Source organism: Zeus faber, assembly GCF_960531495.2.
Source record: "Zeus faber genome assembly, chromosome: 2".
NCBI lineage: Eukaryota > Metazoa > Chordata > Actinopteri > Zeiformes > Zeidae > Zeus > Zeus faber.
This window is the reverse complement of record NC_137189.1, coordinates 8,415,588-8,433,134: the sequence shown is the minus strand read 5'-3', so window position 1 is coordinate 8,433,134 and position 17,547 is coordinate 8,415,588. Positions and strand designations below refer to the sequence as shown.

Below are 17,547 nucleotides of genomic sequence, written 5' to 3'. Positions count from 1 at the left end.
CCTCATTCTGACCTGAATGCCTCCTCGTTTACCTCGGTGCTTCCTCCGTGGGCCCGCTTGTGGAACAGCGGCTCCATTTTTTTGTTGTTGAGAGTGTTCCCGTGTAGGATTTCCGCCGGCCACTCTGCTTCCACGGATAAAAAGTCCTAAAGTTGTTCGTTTAGGGAAATTTTTATATCCATGAGTGCATTGCGGTCGTATGAGGTAACTGCCGATGCTTTTTTGGCGTACATTATGATGAAAACGGAAAAAAATACTAAAATGTGCAAAAGTCAACCGGAGCACCGGCGCCACTATCGACGATTGTGTAACATTAAAAAATATATATATTCATATATATATAAAAATAAATAAAGAAATAAATCATATATATATATATATATGATACAAAGAAATAAATCATATATATATATATGATTTATTTCTTTATTTATTTTTGAGCTGAACCTTTGCGATTTGAAGATGGCCTATTAAATTGCGATGTCAGTTTGAATTTGATTAATCGTTTAGCCCTAGTTAAGATAGAAAAGTTGTAAATAGGTTAACATTAAAGGCAAATTATGAATTCAGCTGGGTTTAGCTCATCTTCTTTACTTCATTTACTCCTTTCCCCAACACTGACAAAGCCCTCAGCAGCATTGCCATTGTCCCCGATCCCAGGTACAGTACAGCTTTGTGTTACAGTAAGAAAAGGATTTGTCAGTGTTTTGTGAAGCCCTATTCTCTCTATTATCTGACTGGCTGGGTAATTATAGCTATCCATGAGAGGATGGTACAAAGTCACGTTTCGCATTCTGGAACGAAGGTCGACAGTTTAATTGGAAGCGCAAATTGCGTTCACATGTGTGCCCATTGTGGATTGAGCCACAGATAAAGCCAAGGTACAGCTGTGTGCATCTGTGCATTTAACTAGGGAAGGCAGGGGGGTAGCAGGATGAATTAGAAAGATCACTGGCAGGTAATAGCTTTCTTGCTCAGATCTTGTATATTTTTAGAGTCAACGCTTGTAGTCTCGGAGTCATTATGATCTTTTCTGCATTGTTTTCCCTCCTGGAGTGCAAAATTCAGACCAACCAGGATGCTCTGGTCACCTCCTACTGTAAAATTAGCTGAGCTCATTTTTCCCAAATGTTTGCTAAGAAAGAGCAAATATTGACTTGATGACTGCACCATCCATCTGTTGGCGTTAGAGTAAGCTGTTCTGCCTCTATTCTCAATAGTGAAGCATTCGGCGACGGTTTGTGCTATGAACAATTGTAAATTATGGGAACCTACATTTTAACAAGGCTTGGGTTGAAAAATGGCAAATCTATCTTTTAATTGCTTGCACCAAGCACATTGTGTGCTAGTTACAGGATATTATAAATGTACAGTCTGTCTATTCAGTTATATTAGGGGACTCATATCAACTGTCCTAAATGGATTATTCACATTTTTTATAAAACCTTTATTTATACAGGGAAAACCCATTGAGGCCATGGTTTTCGATGGTGCCCTTGTTACAATGTTACAATGATCATACAGTACATAAAAGTATACAATTATAAAAGGCCATAAATACAACAACATTGGAAATGAATAAATAAAATAAAAACAACAGAAATAAAACTTTGAATTAAAATTATTGAAGATCCCAACATCAAATCACCCTAAAGTTTCTTAAAACTGCCCAAGGGGACTAAGGCATCCAATCAATAAGCCTTTTGAAAGACATTCCAAGCTTTTGGAGCATGGTAGCGGAAAAAAGTTCTTCCCAGCTAGGTTTTTACTTGAGGCACCTCTAGATCCAACCAAAGCTGAGATCTAGTCCAGAAATTAGTTCAGTTCCATTTGTTGAGTAATGTCAAGAAGTGTGGTTGCTTGTGTAAGATAGCTTCGTAAACAAACAGGAGTAAATGCTGCGTTCTCCTAGTGGCCAGGGACGGCCATCCCACCTCCTGATAAAGGCAGTGTGCATATAGATAATGTCACCATAATCAAGTACTGACAAGAAGGTAGACTGTGCTAAAAGCTTCCTATTTTCATACGAAAAGCATGGTCTATTTCTAAAAAAGGAACCCAAGTTTCACTCTTAACTTTTTAGTTAGCTGCTCAATATGTATTTTGAAAGACAGCTTTTCATCAATAAATATACTGAGAGACTTAGGGCAGTAGGGCACTCTCTCAATTTCAGCGTCATCTAAAGTGCCGATATAGTGGTCAATTTCATTCAAGGTGCCTGATCAAGAGAATTGCATATAATTTGTTTTTGCTCCATTAAAGACAAGTATAAGCTCTAAAAATGAGCGCTGGATTGAATCAAAAGCTGTCTGCAAAATAGATATCTCTCCTCAGTGTATGGCAAGATGCATACAGCACTGTGTCATCACACATTTGATATTATTAACATACAACGTGAAAAGTAAAGGACCCAAAATTGAACCCTGCAGCACTCCTTTGGTGACCTTTAAAAAAGAGGATTGAAAAGCGTCAGCAACAATACATTGGGTTCTAGTTCCAAAATAGTTGGTAAACCACTGGCAGGCATTCTGATCAAGGCCAAGAGTCTGTCTATCAAAATTTAATGGTCAACCATATCAAAAGTTTTAGAGAGGTCAATGAACAAAGCAGCTCAGTGTTGCCCACTGTCAATTCATCCCTCCAAAAACTCAGCAAGGTTCCGGGTTTCGGCAACTATTCATCCTGGATTATAATGTAAGTTGAGTCTAAAATTAAGTGTTTGCAAAAACCAACACACTCCTCATTTACAAGAGGATAATAATAACACTGTCAGGTCTCTAGAATTTGCCCTTAAATGCTGTTAAAGAACATTAAAAAATAAAAACAAACCATGTCTGCCTATACCACATACTAATACTACATAAATATGTTTCATGCCTCAATCTAGAATGATTGAGAATATATATTATTCTAACTACTATGAACATGAACAATAGTATATGCTACTTTGTTATATTCTAAGTTTAAGAAAATAAACACTGTAAATGAAAACAAAAAAGCTTCAAACAAATTTTTAGAATTAAGAACTTTAATTAACTAGAAATAAGAATGGTCTTGACTTTCCATCTTGCTGTATATTTCCTCTGCCTCTAATTCAAGGGTAATACTGTACACTTGTGCTTAGTGTGTTGAGCAGAAATGTCTATGATCTAGATCCAATCCAAACTGGTTTGGATTATTTTTTATTACATGCCTTACAAATATTTATTCTTGTTTTGGTTTGCAGGAGGGTTGGTGCCACGTAGCATCATATATTGATGTAATATTACCAATAGTCTGTCAGTATTCACTACACTAGCGTTCGCAATGGCCACACCCCCTTACCCTGAAATAACACGGGTCCTCGCTTAGCGACCAATTCACAAATGACCTGGTTGTAGGAACGGAACTCGGTCGTTAAGTGAGGAGTACCTGTATTGTAATTGCTATATTTAGAAAGGAATACAGTGACTAGATTAAATAACAGTTGATTGATATTGTGTTGTCAATATGTCACTGTTTTTAATAAGTTACATAAACTTCGACCTAAACTTAGGGCAGGGTATATTTATGTCATTGACCAAATTGCATTGGTGGTATTGAGTATTGAAACATTCTGTAGAATGTAATACAAAGTGCTGACACCTAAGTGGTTTATGTGTTCATTGTGAGTGAGCTGAAAATAAAGTTAAGGTTTACATTCAGCAGACGCTTTTATCCAAAGCGACTGACAATTATTCAAACACCGACGGATGCAGCCATCAGGAGCAATTAGGGGTTAAGTGTCTTGGTCAAGGACGCTACAGCATGCTAGCAGGAGGAGCCTGGGATCAAACCAGCAACCTTTAGATTACTAGATGACCAGCTCTAGCTCCTGAGCTACCACTGCAGGCTCCACTGCAGTGACAAAGATAGAAACGCAGTCTGCACAATGTTGGAATATTGTCAGACGATAATATATTTATCCAATTTCCGTTTACCTTAAAGTGTGTGTGTGTTTGTGTGTATATATATATATATATATATATATATACACATTTAATTATTAACTAATTAATTTATTTAAATTTTTTTTTGCATGGTTTGAGCTGGCATTTCGTACCTGCCTTTTTTGACCAAGAATTGCGTGGCTGGTACACAAAATGCATGCAGGTTGGCAGGTCTGGTACTCCATTTTCTCCTTTGATGAAAGGTATTGTGGTACGCTAGGCAGAGATGCTTTTATTTCAAAGCAGTATATCATCTTTAACTCAGTATTTACAATCTAAACAAAACAGTATCTCTTAAGAACTGGTGTCAGGCAAAGTACTATTATCTACATTGGTAATGAAAATATTTTGACATCACGCAACCATAGTTTCAATGCAACTTTCTACACAACATGACTATAAGTGCTTAAAAATCATGTTCCAAATTGTTTTGTTTCACCTACCAATATCTTTGTCCCAATTCAGAGAAGCCTACAAAACCTCTACTAAAGAGATTCTGATACCACATCTGAAGGAATAAAAGCAACACACACCAACAACATTAAAACCACTGACATATGGAATGAATAACATTGATCATCTCGTTCCAATGGCACCTGTCAAGAGGTGGGATTTATGAACAGCAAGTGAACAGTCAGTTCTTGAAGTTGATGTGAAGCACGAAAAATGGGCAAGCGTATGGATCTGAGCGACTTTGACAAGGGCCAAATTGTGATGGCTAGAAGACTGGGTCAGAGCATCTTGCGAGAGAAAAATACAGATGATAAATTCTTTGAACGATGTTTCAAATGTTCGATATACAGTAGTACAATAGCCTTTTTTGTATGTTACGTAGCTTTTAAAACCCATTGCCTTGGGGTTTTAATTAGTCTCTCAGAGTTTATATGAAGTTGTTTCCAACAATGCCTACTGTAGTATAAAGTCCTGATCACATTCCATCTTCACTCAACCTGGTGTGGAGATAAGGATAACCCCCAGGGGGCTTGACAGAGCATTGTGGTTTGTTTTATGGCACAGTACGATTGTATCTGTGACATGAGTTTGACTGTGAAATCACTGTATGAGGGTAACACCCTCATGATGATTTAGGGGCCATAATCTTGTAAATGACAAGCTGACCAATGGGACACAACCTCTCATCGGTATAAAGCCCTCTTCGTCAGAAGCAGGAGCAGACTGATCAGACCACTGCTTTGAAGCAGCTCTGAATCGTTCTCTTTATTCTGCAGAATAAATATCTTTAACACTCAGTTTGTTTTCCTGTAGCGGGCAGACTTAACTTAATCGACCACGCAGTGAGAATTTCTTCAACCATCTCCAAAACGGCAGGTCTGGTGGGGTCATGGGCGTCCAATGCTCATTGATGGGCGCGGGGAGCGAAGGCTAGCCTGTCTGGTACGATCCCAAATTGTTGGAAAGTTAATGCTGGCTATGATAGAAAGGTGTCAGAACACACAGAGCATTGCAGCTTGCTACGTATGGGGCTGCGTAGCAGCAGGCCGATCAGAGTGCCAATACTGATCCCTGTCCATCACCTACAATGGGCATGTGAGAATAAGTAATGGGCCAAAGGGAAATGGAAGAAGGTGGCCTGGTCTGATGAATCACGTTTTCTTTTACATCATGTGGAAGGCTAGGTGCATGTGCATCGTTTACCTGGGGAAGAGATGGCACCAGGATGCACTATGGAAAGAAGCCCAGCCGGGTTAACCCTAACTCATGCTCTGAGCAATGTGGATGTTACCTTGACACGTACCACCTATCTAAATATTGTTACAGACCAAGTACAGCCCTTCATGGCAACGGTATTCCCTGGTGACAGTGGCCTCTTTCAGCGGGATAATATGCCCTGCTACACTACAATAAATGTTCAGGAATGGTTTGAGGAACATGACAAAGAGTTCAAGGTGTGGACTTGGCCTCCAAATTCCCCAGATCTCAATCCAATGGAGCATCTGTGGGATGTGCTGGAACAACTAACCCGATCCATGGGGGCCCCACCTCGCAACTTCTAGGACTTAAAGGATCTGCTGCTAATGTCTTGGTGCCAGATACCACAGGACACCTTCAGAGGTCTTGTGGAGTCCATGTCTCCACGGGTCAGAGCTGTTTTGGCAGTACAAGGGGGACCTACACGATATTAGGCAGGTGGTTTTAACGTTGTGGCTGATCAGTGTACATCAACCACAAAATAATCATATACATACAAACTAGGGCACTGAATTTACATTTACATTAAACATTTTTTCAGTTTTTTGTTTGGATCAGTTTTGCTGATTAATATGATCTCCAAATGAGAAAGAGCGCAAAATAACTCTACTCTAATGACAACTATTCAGGGTGTCTCTGGGCAACAAAATCAAATAAAGATCTTCTGAACATGTGGTTTTGATATCTGCTGTTTATGTGTTCTTGTTAGGGCTCTGCTTTTGCCAAACAATAAAGTTTGATGAGTGTGCATTAGGCTTGGGCAAATTTACGATTAAATTGTCTATCAGCGATTGACTCCATCGATCGCAATTGACATTGATGACAGACGATTTTTTTATTATTTTTATCTGCCAGGAAAAATCAGAGCATTGAAACGGTGTAAGTGCAGTTTACCATGTTCTGAAACTGGAGTGGAGAGGGAGAGAGGGTGAAGAGGGAGGAAGAGAGGGGGCAGAGGTCTCCCCCTCTCTGCTCAGAGCTGTCGAGTAACCACTGGTGATGGAGTCTCCCTTCCCCGCTCTACAGTCCCGTGCAGAGACTTTAAGAGGGGCAGGTGCTCAAAAAACAAAGAAAAAAATGGCACATGGACCCCCAGCTCCGGTTCTAGGCATTTTACCGCTCGGGGCAAACAGAGCAGCACGGCGGAGAGCAGATCACGGGCGCCCAGATGATGAGCATCTGGATGCCCTTCATCCGCGCTCCGCTGTGGGCACATCGCAGGTTGCTCAGACAATCTGCTACCTCAATGCCCATTCATGCTTAAAAAAAATTAAAAATAAAACACCCGCCTGATAAAAAGAGCACGATGGGGCATCAAGGGGCAGGTGCTCGGCCACCCCCAACCCTGCGTGCGGCTGAATATTCAAATCTTCTGATTATAGTTCAAGTTCAAGAGATTATTTGTCACATAATATAGCAAAATATAATATACGGTCATCGAGAAAGATTTTGATTTATTTTATTTCCTAAGTTTCTTAGTTGGATGGAAAATGAAAAACGTAAACCTAACTCTGAGAATTGGAGCAGAGTTTTTTTTATTTCTCCTCCAGACAGCATTTGCAACAATACATTACGTTCTTTGCGCTTCCCCCCGCACGATCGCCCAAGTCTAGTGTGCATCAAAACGTTGTTGGCTTTCTCTAATTTGCTTACTTATTTACTTTTTGGTACACTTCTCTTTTCAGCATGCCGCAACAAGGAAACATTGAGGAAATGTCACAGTCAAATAATCAACTCATAAAACATCCAACAGAAATACAAATTAGGCTGCAATTAAGTGATACCCAGCATGAAGTGTGTCACCTAATTTGTATTTTCGCAACACAGGACGCACTACTCCATTCAGTGTCAGCAATCGGCATTTCAGCCCCGCTACAGTTATTTTACTGCTGGGCATGAGGGATCGTACAGTAGCAGCTGGGCAGCGCACGTATCGATGAATGATGTCTGAGAGATTGGATAAGGAATTCAGCCTCCCCCCACCCCCCACACCCCTTTATCACTCAGCAAAAATACAATAAAACAGCTGTCGTCCCAGCTCCAGACATAACAAGTCGCCCGAGTTGTGTAGCACATAAATTAGGGTTAAGGTTTTGACAGTGAGAGAAAATGTGTCACGTAATTTCCCTTTTGATGAAAGGGACTTTATCATCTAGGCAGATGTGTTTTTATTTTAATTTCTATTTTAGGATTATATGACATTGAACTCACTATTTCCAATCTAAGAAAAAGGGTATGAAAAAAGTATTGTTTTGTTTGGCATTGTTCAGTACAGTATTGTTTGGTACTGGTACTGATATTTTTTTGAGCATTTATTTAAATGCAACTTCTATGTCAGTTATTGTTATTTTAAGCTTCATTCATACTTAATAAAAAAAGCTTTCATGTCCAGCTCTAGACATACAACTCACCTGAATTGTGGAGCACTTATAAGATTGTTTTTTAATATAATATCCTGTAGATCTACATACAGGGCTCAAGCTTTAAGCTCCGGTTTAAGAAAGGAAACCTAATAAGGTAAAACAGACATTTCTAGGTATGCGTGTCTCTTTTCCCCAGATACTTATTAAGCTGTGAGAGCTGATACAGAAAGACGGCTTATGTGTCTAGTGTCATATTTGTCAGTGTCAGCGAGTGACTAAGACTTACCAGTTCAGCATCAAGTTGCTTCAGTGGGGGAAAATCATGTCTGTTTTTGCCTGTAGAGACAAAAAAGGACATAAAATGTTGGACTTTTTTTAATAAATCAGAGGAAGCATGAAACTCCAAGTTTTTTGGCCGATGCTTCTAAACCCAGAGTGTTATAAAGTAGTCTTGATAACTGTCTTCGGATAGAGGAAAACACACCACAGCACCCTTTCTCTGCTGCCAAGGAAAATCCAGAGTATATTACAGCGTGATATTGGAAGAACGGTTCACATCGAGTGTAAGCCTTTCAGGCTTGAACAGCAAAGACATTTATGTTTGGTACTTTGGAAGGTAACACGGTTTTAAACCATAGAACACAGCTCCAAATACATGTAATATCACCAAACAGCATCTCTTAGTACTTCTCCATCATGGATCCAGTTTTTGGCCTTATATGTCCATGAGACACCTCACACCTAAAAGCAGAAGTTACTGGGCCATTTAAATAGGAAGATAATAAAAATGACCCTCATAAACTGCAGGAACGAGGCCTCTAGTTTATTCTGCATTGCCATTTGTACATTGCCCACATTTCTTTCTGTTATTTTTTAGGTTCATATTTATTGTTTATCATATGGTTTATTGTATATTGCTATATTCTATTTTTTCCAGCTAAATGCTTAGATTGACTGCACATTGCCATATTATTTTATTTGCTTCAATTACTTTATTATTATTGCCTATTTTTGATGTTAACTGCTGTGAAACCACAATTTCCCTCCGGCGTTAAATAAAGTATCTATCCATCTATCTATCTATCTATCTATCTATCTATCTATCTATCTATCTATCTATCAATCAGGGAAATAGTGAGGAAGTGTTCAAACGAGCGATCGAGCAGTTAAAACAGTAGACAAAAAAAAATGAAAAAAAAACACTGCTGTCAGTTGAAATTCCACGCGAGTGAACTCCCCTAATCTTCCTGCAATGCAATAAAATGCTGGCAAGGACTATAGAACTGTAAAAATAAATAAACAAATAAATAAATAAATAAATAAGAGAAAGAATTAATTCAGCCGCTCCCTCTATCCAATAAACATAGCAGCAAATCCAGTTCCACCTGCACCAAGGGTAGAATTTATTCTCACAGAAATGGAGAATGCTGCATAATTAAATACTCAAAATCTCATGCTAAAAAAAAAAATCCAACTGTGGTTAATTACACTGAACTATATGGTCATTTTAAGCAGGATCGGACAGAAACTCTGTTTCGTCTCAGAAATCCATTGAATATTTATATCAGACTTCATATTTTAAGTTATATCATCATTTAGACCATCGCAATATGGCAAAAAATTAATTTCTTGACGGTATGATAGAGAGACAATGAACAAATTCACAAATAAACTCACCAGTAGACCCCAAAAAACTTGATGTGTCTATGTACGAATGCACATACCGATGCGCGCAAATCATTTCCATGGAGCCATTCATGAGGTAATGTGTTATCAAACAAGACAGAGAATGTGGAATTGCAGTTTTTTTTCCCTCGTCCTTGTTAGAGACGCTGCGCTATCGGCCTCTTCAGTCTCTTCTGGTCGCCTGTGCTTCTGTGTAACTTCCAGCAAAGACGTTGTTATTCTGCCTGCCCAAATGTCATCAGGGAGATAGTGGTGGAGCACTGCAATGCACCTACCATTCATCCCACCCAAAACAGTAGAGTACACCTCTCTCCTCCATCTAAAATTGAGTGGCCACATTTAAAAATAACATTAAAAAAAAAGCACAAAAACAAAATTTGGAGCTCAATAGCAATAAGGCTTGCCTGATATCTGACAGAATTAGGGATTTTCTTTTTTTTTTAAGTGGTCAACAACTAACAATAATTTTGGTAGATTAGCCGACTGGACGTTACGTCACCCCCAACCCAACATAGACCATTAACCGCACATATAAACGCCAGTACATAAATACAGGTGCTATTGAAAATTATTATTTTATTTTGTAGCCAAGTGCTACAGTGACCAAACAAAAACAATTCTTACCAGAGATGACAAAACTAAAATTGCAAATGACTCCCAGTCACCGAAGTAGAACCATGGTAAGACAACTTCATCTCACACAAAGAGCACTTTTTTCTCAAATTGGGTAAACTAACACCACACTTCGCGCCGCCTCGCGCATCATTCTCTCATACAAGCAAGTTCTTCTGTGCTACACATATAGAGTCGGGCGGAGTTTCTCGGGATAAGTGTGCTACACTTATTAATCCTGAATAGTTTATCGGAAGTCGACGTCACTCGATTCAACGAACCGATTAGTCGACTAATTGCGCCCATCACTAGACAGAATCGTCAACTTGTTAAACACCGAACTCAGTGGAAAGGGCAGATTCAAAGGTCTGGACCCATGCAACAACAAGGCCTCAGTCTGCACAAGATTTATTTAGCCCCTGTTTACTACGGCAATAAAAACTGACAAGCTAAGTGGGCACTTTATACTCCTTAGGGGCACATGTTTTATAATTAGCCGAGTGATATCTCTTGACCTATGCTAACCTGCCCAATAAGTGTCATGTAAGCTACATCTATTCATCAAACAAGCCATTGTTGTTTTAATATGCTTTGAAAACTTGCAAATCTGCAAAAAGTGCACAACTCTGCAGTACAATTACTCATCATCATTCGTGATTAAATCATAATGTCCTGATTAGTTCCTCTATTCTGCAGATACACCACATATCTGACTGTACAAGGCATTGTCCAGAGGCATCCAAGTCCCAAAAACACACATACCTTGCCCCGGCCAGCCTTTTAAGCTCCTTAGTGCACCTACATTCATCAAAAATGCTGCACAGTGAATGTTTTAAGCCACAGGTACAGGGCTGTTTTTGTGCGAGGGCGGTTAATGTTTGCCTCTGTAATCACTACTGAAGTACTTGTGCCACAGTGTCAATAAGCCAGAACAGACTTTTCTCTCTGTCTGTCTGTCTGTCTGTCTCTCTGTCTGTCTGTTTCCACGATGGTTAAGGTGTCCTTGGAGCAGCCGGGGGACAGACCTTGAGCGACATCCGACAAACATGATTTGCAAGAAGTTATCAGTTGCATGCAAGGTGGCTTACAGAGGAGGGGCTGTTAAAATAACGCCTGCGGCATGTGGAACAGGTGGAATTCCGCCTGGAACGTTAAGTGCGAAGGGTGTGGGAGCAGCGATCCATCGGTTCACTCTTCAAACCCGAGCTGGAGCTCCTTGTTCAAAGTTACACATTGCGAGCTATTTGCACCAGCAATACAGGAGCGTGCACGGGGTTAGTGTTTGTTTTTCCGCAATGAGAGAGGCTTGAATACGCCGCAGTCTCACGTTCTCAAGTAGGCTTGTGCAGTCCTTCGATTATTAACTCGTAATAATTCACAATACGACAAAATGTGGAATAAAAAAGGGTTCAACTTGCACGCATGGCAGTCTCTCGCCTCTTCTCGGTTATCATAATAATATAAATAATAATAATAACAATAATAATAATAGTAATAATAATAAGTATCATTGTGGTTATTATGAAACACTTGTCGTTGTTATCAAACGTTTCCGAAAAGACAAGATAAGACGAGATAGGGATGAAGATGAGATAAAAGCAGCTCGCATTCACCGTGTCCAGCCCGGCGTGCGGGAGCCGCTGGACCCGGCGGCCGCTGTCAGTGTGCGCGGCGTGCGTCCCATTCGCCGCCCGCACTGCCCCGCTAGCTAGCGATTTAGCCTCGCGTCGGCAGCGCCGCCCGCCGCTCCATCCCTCCACCGCGACGTCGCCGCTTTCGTGAACCTCGACGAAGCTGTTTCCGAAGCTGTCGACTCGCCGGCGAACACGTTGGCCCCGCTACGCGTGGGCTTGGAAACGCGGGGGCCACGCGTCGGGGACTCCACGCATCTGGACCACGGGGCTAGTGCTAGCTTAGCACGCCGCTACTGCCCAGCTGTGTGCCCGCGTGCGCGCGCGAGTGTACGTGGAGCGCGCGTGCGTGCGTGCGTGCGTGTGTGTGTGTGTGTGTGTGTGTGTGTGTGTGTGTGTGAGGAGAGAAGGGAACCAAAAAAATAAATGCAATTTAACACACACACACACCAAATCCAACGTGGTATACCAAACAAATTAATACAATAAAATAATAAACCTCGGTCTCACCAGTAACACACACGCGCGCGCGCGCACATAACACGCGTGTTTTCTTTCCTTACGTGATTCGGTGACGGATTTAATCCCGATGGCGGAAACAAAATGATGATGATGATGATGCTGCTGCTGCCGGAGCCCGGGTCGGATCCTCTGTTCTGGGAGAGAGAGCCGCTGCTTCCAGCTGCTGCTGCTGCCTCTACACTGTACTGTACCTCTATCTCTCTACCCCTCTATCTCTCCCTATCTCTATCCCTCTCTCTCTATATATCTCTCTCTACCCCCCTCTCTCTCTCTCTCCCTCACTGTCTCTCTCTCTCTCTCTCTCTCTCCCTCTATTTCTCTCTATCTCTCTCTACCCCCCCCCCTCTCTCACTCACTGTCTCTCCTCTGTCTCTCTCTCTCTATTCCTCTCTCTGTCTCTGTCTCCCTCTTTCTCTATCTCTCTCTACCCCTCTCTGTCTCTCTCTGTCTCTCTCTACCCCTCTCTGTCTCTCTCTGTCTCTCTCTACCCCTCTCTGTCTCTCTCTGTCTCTCTCTACCCCTCTCTGTCTCTCTCTGTCTCCCTCTTTCTCTCTCTCTCTACCCCTCTCTGTCTCTCTCTGTCTCCCTCTCTGTCTCCCTCTTTCTCTATCTCTCTCTACCCCTCCCTGTCTCTCTCTACCCCTCTCTGTCTCTCTCTACCCCTCTCTGTCTCTCTCTGTCTCTCTCTGTCTCCCTCGCTGTCTCTCGCTCTCACTGCTCCCTCTCTCTCTATACCCCTCTCTCTCTGTCTATCTCTCTCTCCCTCTCTCTCTCTCTCTCTCTCTCTCTCTCTCTCTCTCCCTCTCTCTCTCTCTCTCTCTCTCTCTCTCCCTCTCTCTCTATTCCAATTTAAAGGGATTTGTTAACATGGGAAGCAGAAAAAGTGAAGAACAGAAGCTAAAATTTAAACAGAGAAATGTTAAGATAGACCGAAATAAAATAATGGAACATTTTAAATATTTCTGATAAATATATATATATATATATATATATATATATATATATATATATATATATATATATATATATATATATATATATATATATATATATATATATACTGTATATATACACATACACATATACACTGATCAGCCATAACATTAAAACCACCTTCCTAATATTGTGTAGATCCCCCTCGGGCCGCCAAAACAGCTCTGACCCGTGGAGGCAGGGACTCCACAAGACCTCTGAAGGTGTCCTGTGGTATCTGGCACCAAAACGTTAGCAGCAGATCCTTTAAGACCAAAAACCAAAAACCCTGTAAAACCCGCTAACATCCTGCATTTGTCATCAGCGGGAAAGGAAAAACCCAGGATTCAGCCCCGGGTCAAATTACCCGGCAATCGACCCGGGTTTTGACCGGCTCTGATGTGAACAGGACGCTGGCGTAAATAGACAGGAATATCCGTGTATCATTCCATCATTTCATATCCGATTTGGAATCCAAAAGCAAAATCAGAAGTTACTGACTTTTTTCCCGAGATGGTCCCCACCGCCAAAGAACCAGTGCGGCATCCATGCTGCCTCAACTATAGTGTCGGGTTGTTCATGAATGATGCTATCGTCTTGAACGGCTCAAAAAACTTTTTTTTAAGTTTTACAGTTTCATTTCGTGGTTTGTTGAAGTTGCTGTCTCTATTGTTTTGTTCTCAATGATCCTGGAACCATGCCACAACCCTTTTCTGGCACGTTTGTGACGTAGAACGTGACGCCGCAACAGAAATCACACTGCCTCGGCCAGCTTGCCTTCTTCCCATGGTGCATCCTGGTGCCATCTCTTCCCCAGGTAAACAACGCACATGCACTCGGCCATCAACATGATGTAGAAGAAAATGTGTTTCATCAGACCAGGCCACCTTCTACCATTGCTCCATGGTCCAGTTCTGATGCTCATGTGTCCACTGCGCTTTTGGCGGTGGACAGGGGTCAGCGTGGGCACTCTGACCGGTCTGGGGCTACACAGCCACATACACAACAAGCTGTGATGCACTGTGTCTTTTGACACCTTTCTATCATAGCAGCATTAACTTTTTCACCAGTTTGTCCCACAGTAGCTCTTCTGTGGGATTGGACCGGATGGGCTTGCCCATAACCCTGTGGCCAGTTCACCGGTTGTACTTCCTTGTACCACTTTTGGTAGGTACTAACCACTCCATGCCGGGAACAGCCCACAAGACCTGCTGTTTTGGAGATGCTCTGACCCAGTCATCTAGCCATCACAATTTGACTTGTCAAAATCTCTCAGATCCTTCTACTTGCCCATTTTTCCTGCTTCCAACACATCAACTTCAAGAACTGACTGTTCATTTGCTGCGGAATATGTATCCCACCCCTTGACAGGTGCCATTGGAACGAGATGAGCAATGTTATTCACTTCACCTGTCAGTGGTTTTAATGCTGTGGCTGATCCCCTCCTCTGTCTCTCTCTCCCCTAGTTGTTCCTCTTGTACCACTCGCCCTCCAGTGGAGAATGGCCTGATGCGGTATCATAAGGAGTCCCTCTTCAGCACGTCGGAGAGCGTGCGTGCGTGAATCTCTGCACCTACATGGGCGCCTGTGTGTGTGTGTGTGTGTGTGTGTGCGTGCGTGCGTGTGTGTGTGTGAGAGTGTGTGTATTTTAATGCAGGGCTTCTAAAACTTTCTTTATTGCAAGGGCCCCACTAGGACGACTAATCTCTGGCCAAGGACCCCTCCCCCCTAAAATATATATACACCGATTAGCCACAACATTAAAACCACCTGCCGAATATTGTGTAGGTCCACAACGTGTCTCCAAAACAGCTCTGACCCGTGAAGGCATGGACTCCACAAGACCTCTGAAGGTGTCCTGTGGTATCTGGCACCAAGACTTTAGCAGCAGATACTTTAAGTCCTGGAAGTTGCGAAGTAGGGCCCCCATGGATCGAGCTTGTTGTTCCAGCACATCCCACGGATGCTCCATCGGATTGAGATCTGGGGAATTTGGAGGCCAAGTCAACACCTTGAACTTTATGTCATGTTACTCAAACCATTCCTGAACAATTTCTTCAGTGTGGCAGGGAGCATTATCCGGCTGAAAGAGGCCTCTGCCACCAGGGAATACTGTTGCCATGAAGGGCTGTACTTGGTCTGCAACAATGTTTAGGTAGGTGATCCGTGTCAAAGTAACATCCACATGAATGCCAGGACCCAAGGTCATCACACTGCCTCGCAGGTTTGCCTTGTTCCCATAGTGCATCCTGGTGCCATCTCTTCCCCAGGTAAACAACACACACGCACTCGGCCATCTACACAATGTAAAATAAAACGTGATTCATCAGACCAGGCCACCTTCTTCCATTGCTCCATGGTCTATTTCTGACGCTCATGTGCCCATTGTAGGTGCTTTCAGCGGTGGACAGGGGTCAGCGTGGGCACTCTGACCGGTCTGTGGCTACACAGCCCCATACACAACAAGCTGTGATGTGTGTTCTGACACCTTTCTATCGTAGCAGCATTAACTTTTTCACCAATTTGTGCTACAGTAGCTCTTCTGAGGGATCAGACCAGACAGGCTAGACATTGGGCACCAATGACCCTGTCACCGGTTCACCGGTTTTCGACATTGGACCAGTTTTGTTAGCACCTGGCACCTGTCAAGTGGTGGGATATATTAGGCAGCAAGTTAACAGTCAGTTCTTGAAGTTGATGTGTTGTAAAAAGGAAGAATTGGCAAATGTAACGATTTGAAGCATTGCAGACCAAGTAAACCCCTTCATGGCAACGGTATTCCCTGGTGGCAGTGGCCTCTTTCGGCTGGATAATATGCCCTGCTACACTGCAAAAGTTGTTCAGGAATGGTTTTGAGAAACGTTGACTTGGCCTCCAAATTCCCCAGATCTCAATCCAATCAAGCATCCGTGGGATGTGCTGGAACAACAAGCCTGATCCATGGGGGCCCCACTTCACAACTTCCAGGACTTAAAGGATCTGCTGCTAACGTTTTGGTGCCAGATACCACAGGACACCTTCAGAGGTCTTGTGGAGTCCCTGCCTCCACGGGTCAGAACTGTTTTGGAGACACGTTGTGGACCTACACAATATTCGGCAGGTGGTTTTAATGTTGTGGCTGATCGATTTATATAAATATATATATATATATATATATAAAATCAATATGTTGACTTATAATTTGCTGTGGAGCGCCTGCAATTCCTTTGAGCACCGCCAGGGAGGCGTGGAGCCCAGTTTGGGAACCCCCTGTGTTAGAGTCAGGGTCATTCAACCTAACACAATAGCAGTGTTCTCACAGTCCAGGCTGTGGGGGTTCTCAAGATGGGGTCTGGGGACCTCCAGTGGGTTCTCCAAGAGGTTCCAGTGCTCCCCCAGCAAAATGACTTATAGTTCAACTATATCATTATTTTATTTACAAGATGTAAATAAAACCCTGTTAGAGAATGTACAATAGTGACTGGTTTGATAATAATTTCACTGTTATTGTAATTTTGGACAAAATCATATCTAACAATCAAAACCTGGTCAGATTATGGGTGCCAGAGGCAAAATCTTATCAAATGGGGTCTGTTGCCTGATATGTATCAAATTCCGGGTCCTTTATATTGAAAAATGAATCAATGTGTTAATAGACCCATATATTATATTGACTACAGTATATATAGTACAATTAATGTAGAGACTGAAATTTTAAAAAAGCATGCATAACCAAAACCACACCTGACTAAGCATGGTGTGACAGAGAATGCAGAAAGGTCGATTTTGAGAAAAAAAACTCATTGGCTTATTGGATTCATCAGATCAACTTAAAAAATGTTATAATTTATCAAACCCATATATTTTTTTTGTCTTTCTCAACTTAAAACATCTTGAGGGATGTGGATGAGAACACCTAAGAGTATATGGATTTTTACAAACTTTAAGCAGGAACTGTGGGCAACTAGAAAAGCCTAAAACTGTCTCAAATTGAGTTATTTATCATGATCTACTATTTATTATTATCATTCAAACGATAAATATTGAAAAATCTGACCGTCTTATACTGTTTGCGTGTGTGTGTGTGTGTGTGTGTGTGTGTGT

At 41.9% G+C, this 17,547-nt stretch overlaps 1 protein-coding gene across 1 annotated transcript in view; it reads right to left on the bottom strand.

The window, feature by feature from the left end:
- Window positions 1-12,806, bottom strand: part of plcb4b (phospholipase C, beta 4b) — a 120,600-nt gene extending 107,794 nt beyond the window's left edge. The window contains exons 1-2 of the mRNA XM_080018989.1: window positions 12,534-12,806; window positions 8,328-8,377 (exon numbers count right to left, since the gene is read on the bottom strand). The gene's annotated coding sequence lies outside the window, so the exon portion shown is untranslated. The remainder of the gene's footprint in view (window positions 1-8,327; window positions 8,378-12,533) is intronic.
- Window positions 12,807-17,547: the final 4,741 nt, after the last annotated feature.